Genomic DNA, 12393 nt, shown 5'->3' with positions numbered 1-12393 from the left:
CTGGATAACGGGACATCAATGCGCAAATGAAGACGAGTAGGCACATGGTGCTCTCCGACCTCTCCCGCCCCTGGAGTCGGCTCCTCCATTCCTTGCCCACCCCGCCTTGGCCCTATGGCGTCATAAGCGGAGAGGCTACAACAGTGCAGACTCTCGCAGAAAATATGCGCTCCCAGCCAAAGGGCTGTTCAAAGCGAAGAAGGTTAGATGGCACTGCCTAGAGAGAGAAACCTGCAGCTCATCCGGCAGTTCAACGTGGTTATTACACCCCGGGTCCTGCGACCTCAAATGCAAACTCTGCGGGGAGAAGGGAGGCCTTCCACATAGTATGGAGCTTTATATATTTCCGAACTTATTTCAGACAAGACAAGAAGGTTGTACGAGGTGACATAGCAAAGATCATGCACTGCTTGACGAGGCCACGCTTCCCAGATGGCGGGGCGGCGCCACAGGCTACAAGAATCAGAAGAAGGCATTCACCCACCCCAGACTATCCACATTGCGACCGCAACACAGTGTCAACTATTGAGGGGTGGGAGGCTTCCCTATCCAGCTCTGGACTCAAGGCTCAACAGGACCTCACAATGCGAGCACGGATCACCAGAGCTGGCCATAGAGATTTGTACCAGGTACTCCACCTACACATCCACACCCATGATCGCTCAATGAAGCTTTTTTTTTTTCATTAATTCATGCTTGATAATTAGCCCTTCGCGACTCGCTTGCTATCATACGCAATATTTAGCCAGCGAATGCAGGGCTGGTATAATATGATAGTTCCATTTCTATTCTTTTTTTTTTTTTTCGAATGTCAGTGATTGACTTAAGGGGGTCACCATACGTTTACGACAACAGTAGTTTGTTCAAGTCCAGCGTGGTAAGTGGCAAGATGTCACTTGAAAAAAAATAAAAATAAAGAAAGATATAATTGTAGTAGAGTGTATAAGTCATATTATACAGAGTTATAAGTTTGTGGTTGCAAAATACGACGCCGCCTATCCCGCAGGAAGCGCTGCATGCACTTATGGCTGTCAGAACACTTCGGAGGGTTGGGCTTAGTGCAAACGCGAAAGGATTCATTTATTTTATTTTTTGTTCGCAAACCCAGATCGATGAAACAGAGACCCCTGTGCTACGCGGTTTCCAAAAACGGTTACCTGCTGGGCTCGAGCGTATTGATCTAGACCGGACACCCTCCTATCATTCGGCGCCGCATTAGAGCAAGAGAGGCAATCCGCGGCATCCCTCACACCGCCGCCGTCCAGCCTACGACTGAGCCGCGCACGGCAGCAGTGCACTTATGGAGGACGACGAGACGATGCGTGCCAGCGAGGCTTTGGCTGCAGCTCTCACCAAAGCGATGCCCGCGTGCCAATGCGCAGCCGGCGAAAATTGGAGACGTGCTGGTAGCGAGAAACCTCCCCCCCCCCCCCCCCCCACACACACACATTCCCCCATCGATTTCCTCATCTACTCCACTTTCGCTAGAACCCTCCGCACCCTGTGCAAAAGCAGCAAAGTAGATGAAAACGTGACGATACTCCAGGTTATTGGCAATGGCTGCGTGTGCTTGGCGACATGGATTGCACTTCTATATACGAGAAATACGTGCAACGTCGGAAGCTCACAGACGCCCATCTAATTGAGGCTCTCTCAGCCACGTGTCGGCAGCTCACCGCGAAAATCAAAAGGCCTTCTGGATTGTTGCCTCCTTCTAAAGCCCGGTCACTCCCCTGTCTGAAATATTTCGGCAGAAAATAACTCACCGAACTAGTTGGCTACTTGGTCCCTAATTTCAGACATCTTAATCGCTGAAAAAGGACGCAGGAAGAGAGCATGGACCGCTCCATGAGGGGGGGGGGGGGGGGGGGAGTAAATTACTTGGGAGTATTTTGCAACTAGTTTCAATGAAGAGTCACACGCGCAAGTCTGAAGTCTAGTGCAGCCGTAACATAGGTAAAGTGTGTTGTTTCGTTGAAGCTCGGTTTGGTGTAGATGGCTCAAGGTCCTATTTTCCTTCTCTTTAGTGCTAACTACAGGCTTGCGTTTCATACACTCAGTGTACGGGCTCTACTCCCAGAGCAACAGTGGCTGCTGACATCACTGTGATAATTTGTTCACACTTAGAGGCCTCCAAGCTGTTTTAGTTCATAAGGGGGAAACGGATCGATGGCTTATGTGAGTACTCTATAAAAACAGCCTGATTTGAGCAGTTCTGTAACACAGCGCTATGGAACGCTATGGAACGAAAAATGGTAGGGGTAACATTAAGAGATAGAAAGCGTGCAGAGTGGGTCAGAGAAATAACTCAAGTTACCGACATTCTAGTATAAATTAAGAAGAAGAAATGGACATGGGCAGGACATTTAGTGCGAAGAGAGGATAACCGATGGTCGCTGAGGGTAACAAACTGGATTCCAAGGGAAGGAAAGCGTAGCAGAGGGCGGCAGAAAGTTAGGTGGGCGGATGAGATTAAGAAGTTCGCAGGGGTCAAGTGGATGCAGCTAGCACAGAACCGGGTTAAGTGGAGAAATATGGGAGAGGCCTTCGCCCTGCAGTGGGTATAATCAGGCTGATGATGATGATGATGATGATGTAACACAGCGGCCGAGCTCGGAGCAAAAATTTGACCCCGATGCGCATGAATCAGCAGGACTCCGGGAGCATAGCACTTTAAGGTGCTTCAGACCTGGTCGCTTTTAGGCACGAGTTCACTCGGGGCTGTGGGGACTTTCTCCAGTAGATTATTTTTCTGTATTATTCTAGTTTGGTTTGGCTTATGGAGTTTAACGTCCCAAGGCGACTCAGACTATGAGAAGCGCCGTAGTGGAGGACTTCGAAAATTTCGACATCCGGGGGTTCTTTAACATGCACTGACATCGCATAGCATACGGGTCCTTTGAAAAGCGGCTGCCGGAATTAGATCCCGCATCCTTGGGCACGGTAGTCGAGCGCTCCGACCACTGCACCACCACGGCGGTGTGACTATTCTAATCAACATAAAGTCCATGTTGCAGGGGGCGGCAGAAAGTTAGGTGGGCGGATGAGGTTAAGAAGTTCGCAGAAGTCAAGTGGATGCAGCTAGCACAGAACCGGGTTAAGTGGAGAAATATGGGAGAGCCTTCGTCCTGCAGTGCGTATAACCAGGCTGATGATGATGATGATGATGATGATGATGATGATGATGATGATGATGATGATGATGATGATGATGATGATGAAGTCCGTGTACCTTCCGTGACATCCGCTCGCACAAGAGGAAATTAAATAAGCTGAACGAACCCTTACATTTGCGATAGCGCCGATTTTTGCGATCCACAATGAGGTACGAAATGCTGCTCCTACTCGAAGTGTTTAGAAACTCTGGCTTTCTGCGAGCGCCACAGGTAAGGCCCGATGAATGCCTCCTGACGTAATGAGTGACATCACAGCAGCAGTCACTGATCGACATTACGAGCACTCAGCGCATACTGTGGCTTTACGGGAGACTTCACTACATTCCGTCCAATCAGCGTTTAAAGGGGCATGCCACGCCAAACGCGTAGCATACGCTGAAACGTTGTCTTTAAATCTGAAGGTGGCAAAACAAGAAACACCTGCAATGCTTTATTGGCTCAGAGATCAACCCGTTGAGCCGCTACGTTTTGACACGTGCGCAGGCACATACAAGAACGCATCACAGATACAAATTAATGTCTCGAATCAAAAGAGACATTGGCTTCTTGTGTATTCAGCATGCTGAAAGAGCTGAAAAACATGCGAGGTTATAGAAACCACATTCTGCAAAGAAACAAGCACTTATGGAGCGCAGAGAAAATTACGTCCCTTTAGAAGTTGTCGTCATGTTTGGCGCAAATATTCTGAGTCGGTAACAAGGTCGCGAAGCAAGGCCTGTTAAATGTCAGATACTAAGAGATTCGAGAAAGGGAGGAAAAAAAAGAGAGAAACTACAATAACCACATCAAGAACAACGAGGAAGTGATGGCAAAGCGAGCGGAAACTGGGGTTGTTGAGTACGCGGCTCATTATGCACCTCTTCCCTGACAGCACACAGGAAAGGAAGGAAGGAATAAGGACAGAGAGGAGAGAAAGCGGGAAGGGTGAAGCGAGGAGTTTTCCGGCAGTGAGTTTGTGAAGTGACGCCCAACACGGCAGTGAAGTCAAGTCCAGAAGCAGCAGCCGACAACGCTTAACCAGGCCTATGAGGAGGAAGCGAAGAGGAAGGAAAAAACAAAATTGATTGCTCTCGCGACTGAACGAGGACAAACACAGCAGCTGTTTACACCTTTTTCTTTCCTTTTTCAGGCAGGAAAGGGATGACCAGGGAACACTGCGATTTCCGATGTATCCTTGTTGGCTCTGTTAGGGAAGAAAATGGGGCAACGATGCGACAACGTTTTGTAAAGGGAACTGCAGCGAAAAAAAGGTCGAAGTAGTAAAATAAACAAGTTAAATGAACAGTAAATAAAAGAGAGATGTGTAGGTGAACAAGCGTAGACACTGAAAACTGTGTTTAGCACGGCTCCCGAAACACGTACGTGTCTGAATAGACGTTGTCATTAGGGAACGGCGCAGCACTTGCAAATGCACAGGCAGCTGAGATAAATGTCCCAAGAATGTATTCCTTTCTACGTCATCTAAGGGAGAAACTATTGTGATGTTAAAATGGCAACTTCCTAGTGTCATGCGTTGTGGACAAAAATCGATTCCGAGGTACTGTACCCGGATCATTCGAAGTGTATCTCCGTTTGATTCGGTTTTTTCCCGTTGCTAAACTTTGGACGCGTTGATGTTTAAAGCATTTTATCTGATTTCACAACAATGACAACTTTGAAACATTGTATGCAATTAGACGTCGGTTGCGTGGGCCTAAGCAATCAAAGTGGTACAAAATACCAGAAGTAGACTGCTAAGCAGCATAGTCCTTCGACGGAGCTGGTCTCAAGCTCCGTCTTTCGTTATTCGCTCAATTTTACACTGACCAATTCCAGAGACGCGAGAACAGAAAAACGGGCATCTCTCTCTAGAATTAGGATAGGAATTGCCAAAAAGTAACATTTTTGTAGTGGTTCCCACAGTCCTGACGATGCTTGTGCAAGACGTTTGTATCATGGTCATTACATGCTGAGATATCGCTATTGGGCTTACTAGACAGTCGCTACGCAGATTTTGCAAATTATGTATTACGGTGTTATATTTAATCGCTAAATGTTTACGTCAGGTTTATATCTAATAGGCTCAGGGAATGCTATTTCATTTCATTCTATTTCATTGCTAAGGCTGTCGACGTGCTTGAGCAAAACTGATCCTCCGTCGGCAGCGTGTTTTGTTTTGATGACGTTATTGCGCCATCCGCAGTCTTCTTTGGTTTCCTATTCTTTATTTCTGGCGATCTTAACCTGGCAAGTTCTGTTTATTCTCCCGCGCTGTAACCTATGTTCAGTAAAAGAAAAAGAAAACGAAACAAAAAACAGCTACTGCTTACAGAAAATAAGTGAGAGATATTTCAAAAAGGTGATTCCCCTCCGCGAGTCCAATCGAATTCGGACTCTGCAAAGCGGCCACAAAAAGGAAAACAATTCATGACAGCCAATAAAAAAAGGTAAAGTGTAGATAGAAGTAAAACCGGACGTGATGAAGGAGCAGAAGGGCAAACAATGGAAAAGCATCGCCGAATGGAAGTTGTATTTAAATGCAATAAGAATGTGATTTTCTACCTTTTTGTTGCTCATTTGCTTGAGCGGAAACGCGTCTGCAGTATTCCGCAAGTATATTGATGCTAAGTAAACGAGTAACAACGTAACAAATCAAACAAAATAAACTTACGTAAATTGAGGATAGAACCAAACTGAGCACTCGAGTGAGCAATAAAACGTAAATGAAATGCACAAAACATGTGCGCACACAAGAAAAGGCGCAGTGGAAAGCCTCCATAGCTTAGAAATAACGACGACCATGTCTTGAAACACACGTTTTTTTGCAAGTGAACGCAAGCAGAATGTTGGCGCCAAGCAAAATTGACCGCGCAATGCAAAAGAAGAAAAACATCGTGCAAAATCTTATAAAGATGACGGGGGAAGCAATTAGAGACGGCATAATCAGCTTCTAAAGCTGGACAAAGTCCATATGGGGCCCTGGTTAAAGAAATGCGAAAATGAAATGAATTATATTTCTTTACTGTTCCAACAAAATCAAGTGAACGGCAGATAAAATTAACAGCAATTATCATGAGAACGCACGACCACTGAGATGAAGAACTTTCTGCTACGGTGTGAAATCCAGAAGGATGTGCTCAGCGTTTTCTTGAAAGACGATATCCTGACTCCGTTTGCGTTTCTTTGCACGTGAGTGTTTACGCCCGGATCCGAGTTCCTTAATATTAAACTGAAGTTACTTAATATTAAACTGAATCGCACACAGATACCGTTAGGTAAATTCTGGAAAATCTGACTGAACAAGCTCTCCTTAGAGAGGCTAAGTCATGCGCGAAAAATAGAAACATTTTTTTTTAAGCGAACCACGCAAATTAGATGCTCCCACACTGAATTCAAAATATCTTGGGGCAAAAAGTCCAAAATGGATTCCGCCGTGAGTTCGGGCGCGAACAAAGGCCACCATTTTGACTAATTCGTGTTTGCCAGGCCATAATGAAAGCAGGAATCAAGAAGTATGTTCGAACACTGTTGCCTAAAAAAGAAAGCTCACAGAATAAAGATTGTAAGATGAACAGTGGGCACTGAAAATGATGCAAGCAAAGAAAGAGAAAAAAATTAAGAGATGGAAAGAGCAAAGGTGGGAAGAAGAGAGGGAATCAACCAGCAAAGAAGGAAGGAGCGAGGGAGGTAAGGAAGAAAGAATTGAGGAAATGGGGAAGAAAGCGGGAAGAAAGGAGGGAGGAGAGAGGGAAGGTGGATATAGAAAGAAGGAAGAATTAAGGGAACAGCGAAGAAAACAAGAAGAGAAGGAAGGAAGTGGAATGAAATCTAGCTGTTACAAAAATAACCTTGCGAAGAGATGTTATAATGAAGTTTTGCGACTACCGTTAGAGGCGACAGTCGGGATCGCGAACTTCTAAGACATCTAAGGCTAAAATTGCCACTAACATACTCTGGCGACAACGGGGCGCACAATTAAGTTCTAAAGCCGTGGACGAGCCGGTAGTGGTGTCACTATACGGTCCTCATAAATTACATGTAGTGCAGTGCGCTCAGTAGTTGGCCTGTTCTTAGGGGCGGAGGCAAGCGCTGCTTATGCTTCCGTATTTTAAGGCACTCGCTATTATGGGTGGCTTCTCAGCGCTGCTTTATTCAACGGGCGAGCGGTAATGACTCCCCGTGCGACTTTTCACGCGTTTCAGAACATGGCACTCCGAGTTTCGTCAACCAACAAAGCGAAATCTCTAAATTTACAACAGGTGTTCGGAAGAAGGCGTTGTAATTATTTGCCCTTCTTAATTATGACCCCTCGCATCTGGTTTAGATTAATTCTGAGTCCCTGCGGAAAGCTATCGGCAAAGAAACCTTTAAGGCAATGACAGTGACAAGGTAAGCTATTTACGGTGGTGCGATAGAAGTGTAGAATAAAATGACCTTATTCCCCACACATAGGAGCAGGCAGATGCTTTCTTTCAAGAACATCTCGCACAGTCACAATAGGACGGTATGCTGTTTGTCATCCCCTCTGCCTGCGCTCCGTTTATCCTCTATGTCAACATCCGGCGTCGCTAGCAGCTCATCTATTTCAGAAACGGGAGAAATGATAAGTTCACTGGAACTAGGACTCACAGACACACTGCTACAGAAAACTAGATATACATGCTTCTTATACCTCTACGAAACAGGATGCTTCAATGCCGAGATTCACCACGTTGGGGTGGAGACAAATTCGCCATTTTGTTTCCCGCATTCAGTTTTCCTGTCTCGTAATAAACTCCCGAAAGACCGAATCTTCGCCCGTTTCGGATAAGAGATCACCGCTCAGCTTTCGGAAGCAAAGTGTCTTGTTTCACCCAAAAACGCACGATCTTCTCGCTCATATGACAGGGGTACGGGAACTGAGAAACAAAATGGCATTTTGCATAGAAGACTACTCTAAGTTAAAAAACCGTCAGAAGCGCAGAAAGAAGATGATGGGGACGCCGGAAATTGCGGCTTGAAAGCGAAATTGGACGCCTTCGGCGATGCAAGTCGAGGGTACCGCAAATTCGATTGAAAGATATGCGTAACATAAAGCCGCTATACCACTGTAAGGCCGTCCCTTGCCGTCTAAGATGTTTGGAAACATTTGTGCGGATATTGCAAGTAGTGATGGGAGTCCTATAAAAGGCAGAGGTTTCTTGAAAAACAAAGGGATTTTCGGTTAGAACACAGCTTAAGGGTTAAAAGAAAAAAAAAAAAAAAACGGGACGCAGTCTAGCGTCTCTTACCAAACATAATTGCCAATTATTACCGTCGGTACTGAAAGCCTGATAGGCGGCTGAATAATAATAATAAAAAAAGAAGCAACTCGAAAAACCTCGCTTCGCAGGAAAGTAATCTGGCGCTTGGTCATGGCATTTTAGGCATACTTTTCAGATGGTGAAACAGGCTTATACCGATGCTGCGCTAAGTTATAACCAAGCTCCAGCCAAATGACAGGAAATTTTACCTCATTCTGTACTGCTTAAAAAGTGTGGCCACACGGCGAAAACTTCAAGATTTTAATATCAGAAGATGTTCCCTCGTTACTTCTTACTAACGCGTAAACTATCCTCTTTGTCAAAGAGCAAAAATAAATCTGCTAGTCAAATGGCCAGAATACATTATGCTGCTCCTGACTTTAATTTATGGGAAAATTTACAACGCTAATTGGCAAATGCAGTGTTGAGATAGAAAGGCAAATACACAATTAAACTGCAAATTAAACGTGACAGTTATTCATGTACGAGATAAAACACTTCGTTTTGAACTTCTTGCTACATCACCGCGTTATTTGTTTCAGAGAGAGAGATAGAGAACTAATTGTGTGGGCGCAATAGCCCACATCTTTGATACGAAGCAGTGCAGGATTTTCAGGGCAGTTGAACTTTTTTGAACTATTTGACCCTAAGCTAAACACCTGTATACTTCAAAACTGTTCAACTACGTTTTGAAATCTCTTCAGATTGTATTATCTCTTGTTAGTCTATGATCATCACTTTCCATGGTATAAACTATGATTAGCCTAGACATGGTATCAAGAATGTTCATCACCCGCTCAGCGTGCGTTCCTGTGCAGAAGCTGACAGGTATCGTATTTACTCGAATTTAGATCGATTCTGGCTCAAAGCCGACAACAAAGAGTCGATATCCCAAAGAAAAGCGAAACTTTTCCTTGAATTTACACGTTCAAAAAAAAAAAAAGAGAGAGAGCAACAACAGCTAAAAAAAGAGGGATAACGACATTTATTTGCCAAAAGCCTCGGGCGCGCTCATTACGGACTCCCAAGCGGTGTTAATATAAAACGAGCAAACTGTCATCTAATTCCTTACCCAAGAAGTCACAGCCATTTTTTTAACTACTTTTATTGGCTACGGCTAGGGCTAGTAATGACGACAGGGCTCTCGTCTGGTGGAGGTGTGTGGAGGCACCCCCTGTGTGCCATTTTGAAAAAGTAAAGCTTCCCGAAAAGCTTTGTCTCCTCGTCTCGCCTTTTCGTATTCAGCCTCCAGATTTCCGAAAGCAGGTACACGCTGTTACTAGTTCAGAGCTTCAGAAGCGTGTAAGAAGACTTGTAGTAATCAGCTTAAGCTGACTTTCAACCTACGAGATGGACAACGTAACTTCCCCCTGTTCCGGTGTGGGCGAACTTTTATCGGAAATCAACTATTTCTAAACAAACAAGTTGTTTTTTCTTTCTCTCTATCTCTCTCTCTCTGCATTCCTAGCATATCCTGATACTTCAACGTTGCGCGGAACAGCTGGTGTGGGTCGGCTTTGGCCGCTGACACAATTTCAGGACTACGACGAAATTTCCAATGGAAAAATTGCTCTTTCTAATGAAATTACTATTATCGGGCTAATATTAGAGCCAACAATACTTCGCTAAGGTAATGGATAGACTTCAGTAAAACGTCAAGTTGAGCTCTGTCTTGTCTCTGTTGCTGCGCTGTTTCTTGCTTAATTAATGGATAGACATGTGTTGTATTATAGAATAATTTTAGCTTGCATAGACTCCAGGGGTAAATTTTGTCTACCTTTTAAGAGGACATGAAAAGTCGGCACATAGTTTACACATACACATTTTAGCTGCATAAAACAAAATGTAAAGACAAACAAGAATTTACTGGCTCCGCGAGATCTGAAACAAACTTATTCCAGGAATTCAATTGACGAAACATGAAAGTCGTCTTGTATCTAAATAAGTTTGAGACTTCTACCACAGCGTCTCTATATTACTGTAATGGTTGTGCTCCCGTCATATTACACGATCGCCAAGGAAGCGTAAAATTTTCCAGCGTTTTTCAGACATTTTATAACGAAGTATAAGGTTATTGCTGCCCTGTCTGTTAGGTCTTAGTTGAACGAATCGTACTGGAACCTAATTTGTCAATGTACAAACATTGGTGGCCTCTTTCTGGAGGACATGTTCACGTCTCAAGACGTCGATAGTCACTATCATAGGGCGCCTCTGTTAATGAGATATCTCTTCAGAAACCGGCGGAACGGTTAAATCGCGAGGCTATCAGCGTAAACATCCGACGCAATTTTCCTGAGAAGTTACACAACCGGTATTGTTTATAATTTATATTAATGATCCCCCCCCCCCCCCTTCTCTGTGTCGACTACCATTAATAATCCACGCAATACATAGTATATCAGAGGTTGGTTCATCCTAGGGCACGATATTTGTGCTTCGTTTCCTTGAAATTACCGAAGACTAATGGAACTGAATTTTACGAAGTGTAGGCAGTCACGCGTTTATCTCCCACCGCCTAACTCACTGCCGTTCGATATACCTAAATGACTTTGCAGTGGAAAGCGTAAACAAATAAGAATATGCCGCCATTTATTTAAAGTCGGAGGTTCACGTAGACTTGACTAACGATGCTGAAAATTGGAGTAGTTTACGGCGCAGCTCTCTTAGATCGCCTCTTTTCTCGTCATAAAACACTACTTTATAAACTCCCGATGCGGCAGCCGATGGGGATTGCAACCATTTCTACATGAAGGCTATTTTTGGTCTTGCCCTGCATTAAAAGCACAACTATTCGGTTCATTTAATTCCTTAGCTAGTCTGAACAAGTATAACAGCTATGGAAGCTGTTCCAGTAATTGCACCCATAACATCTAACCGAAAAGGTACTGAACTATTTGTTTGCATTGTATCATCATTGATATTATATATGTCCTCAAAGTTTATCATTTGGCACGCTACCGCGCGTGCACAAAAAGAAAAAAAAATTGCGTTGCAATGTCTAAAGCGCATTCTGTTTAATATGCTGTGTTCAGTACACGCAAGGAAAAGATGAATATTTGTGATGAAACTAGGTCCCTTGTCTTTACGCGCAATGTTAGAATCCGTCAAACAAAGGAGTAGAAAGTAAGGCTTGTTGTTTTGTGTTCGTTTGAAAAAAAAAAGCGAAAAACGAGCCATTAAAGACAGAAAATAGGAGCGGTCTCAAAAGTCTGTGTTACTTCAGAATGTAGAAAAATATGGCCCTTGAAAAATTAAAAAAAAAAACACAAAGCACAATAATGAAAGCTCGAGCACCCAGCTCATCTAATAATGAAAAAAAAAAGGTAGGCTTGTGCCCATCTATGTTTTGATTGGTTAGTTTTATTCTCGTTTGATTTCGCATTTGCTTCCTTTTCGCCATTCGTAGCAACTTAGCTGGGCACGTGCTTACCTCTTATCCCTCGTTATGCTGAGTAGTGCACTTTCATTGCCTTCTTTTGTTTGCACGCTGCACGAAGACCATAGAAGAAATTTTACAATTGCCCTTGCCTTAATGGCGACGGCTTAGCAGCGGCTTGCTTTCCTTCCGTCCCTCATTTAGAGGAAGGCCTAATAATGAGCCCTTATAGAAAGGACTCCCTTAGAGCACCGGTTCTGTGCTTCTGGTTTGGCTTAGTGTTACATGTTACGTGTTACATGTTTAACTTCAGAAAGCGGCTAAACCTAAGGGGACATCGATGTAGATGGCTAAGGATAACTTGGGCCGCCTGGTGCTCCTGAACGTGCGCTGACGTCGTAGAATAAACGCGCGCATTGTGCTTGGCCTCCATCGAGGTACATTAGGCGAGGCTAGGATCGAACATAGATCTCCTGGCTCAGTTGTCGAGCGCTGTAATCGCAGAAACACCGCGGCAGAGCCTTTTACAGCACGAAATTATTTATCCGCCGTCGTCGGCGACACTGAAGTGTCGTCGAGA

At 44.3% G+C, this 12393-nt stretch overlaps 1 protein-coding gene across 2 annotated transcripts in view; it reads right to left on the bottom strand.

Moving 5' to 3' along the window:
• The window catches only part of LOC146172856 (cGMP-inhibited 3',5'-cyclic phosphodiesterase 3A-like), a 309367-nt gene that overhangs the window by 169153 nt on the left and 127821 nt on the right, over positions 1 to 12393 (bottom strand). The gene's annotated exons all lie outside the window — the stretch shown is intronic.

Source organism: Amblyomma maculatum, chromosome 11 (assembly GCF_055883805.1).
Source record: "Amblyomma maculatum isolate TAMU_Amacu chromosome 11, ASM5588380v1, whole genome shotgun sequence".
Lineage (NCBI taxonomy): Eukaryota > Metazoa > Arthropoda > Arachnida > Ixodida > Ixodidae > Amblyomma > Amblyomma maculatum.
Note: the sequence above shows the minus strand (reverse complement) of the source record. Positions and strands in the feature narration are given on the sequence as shown.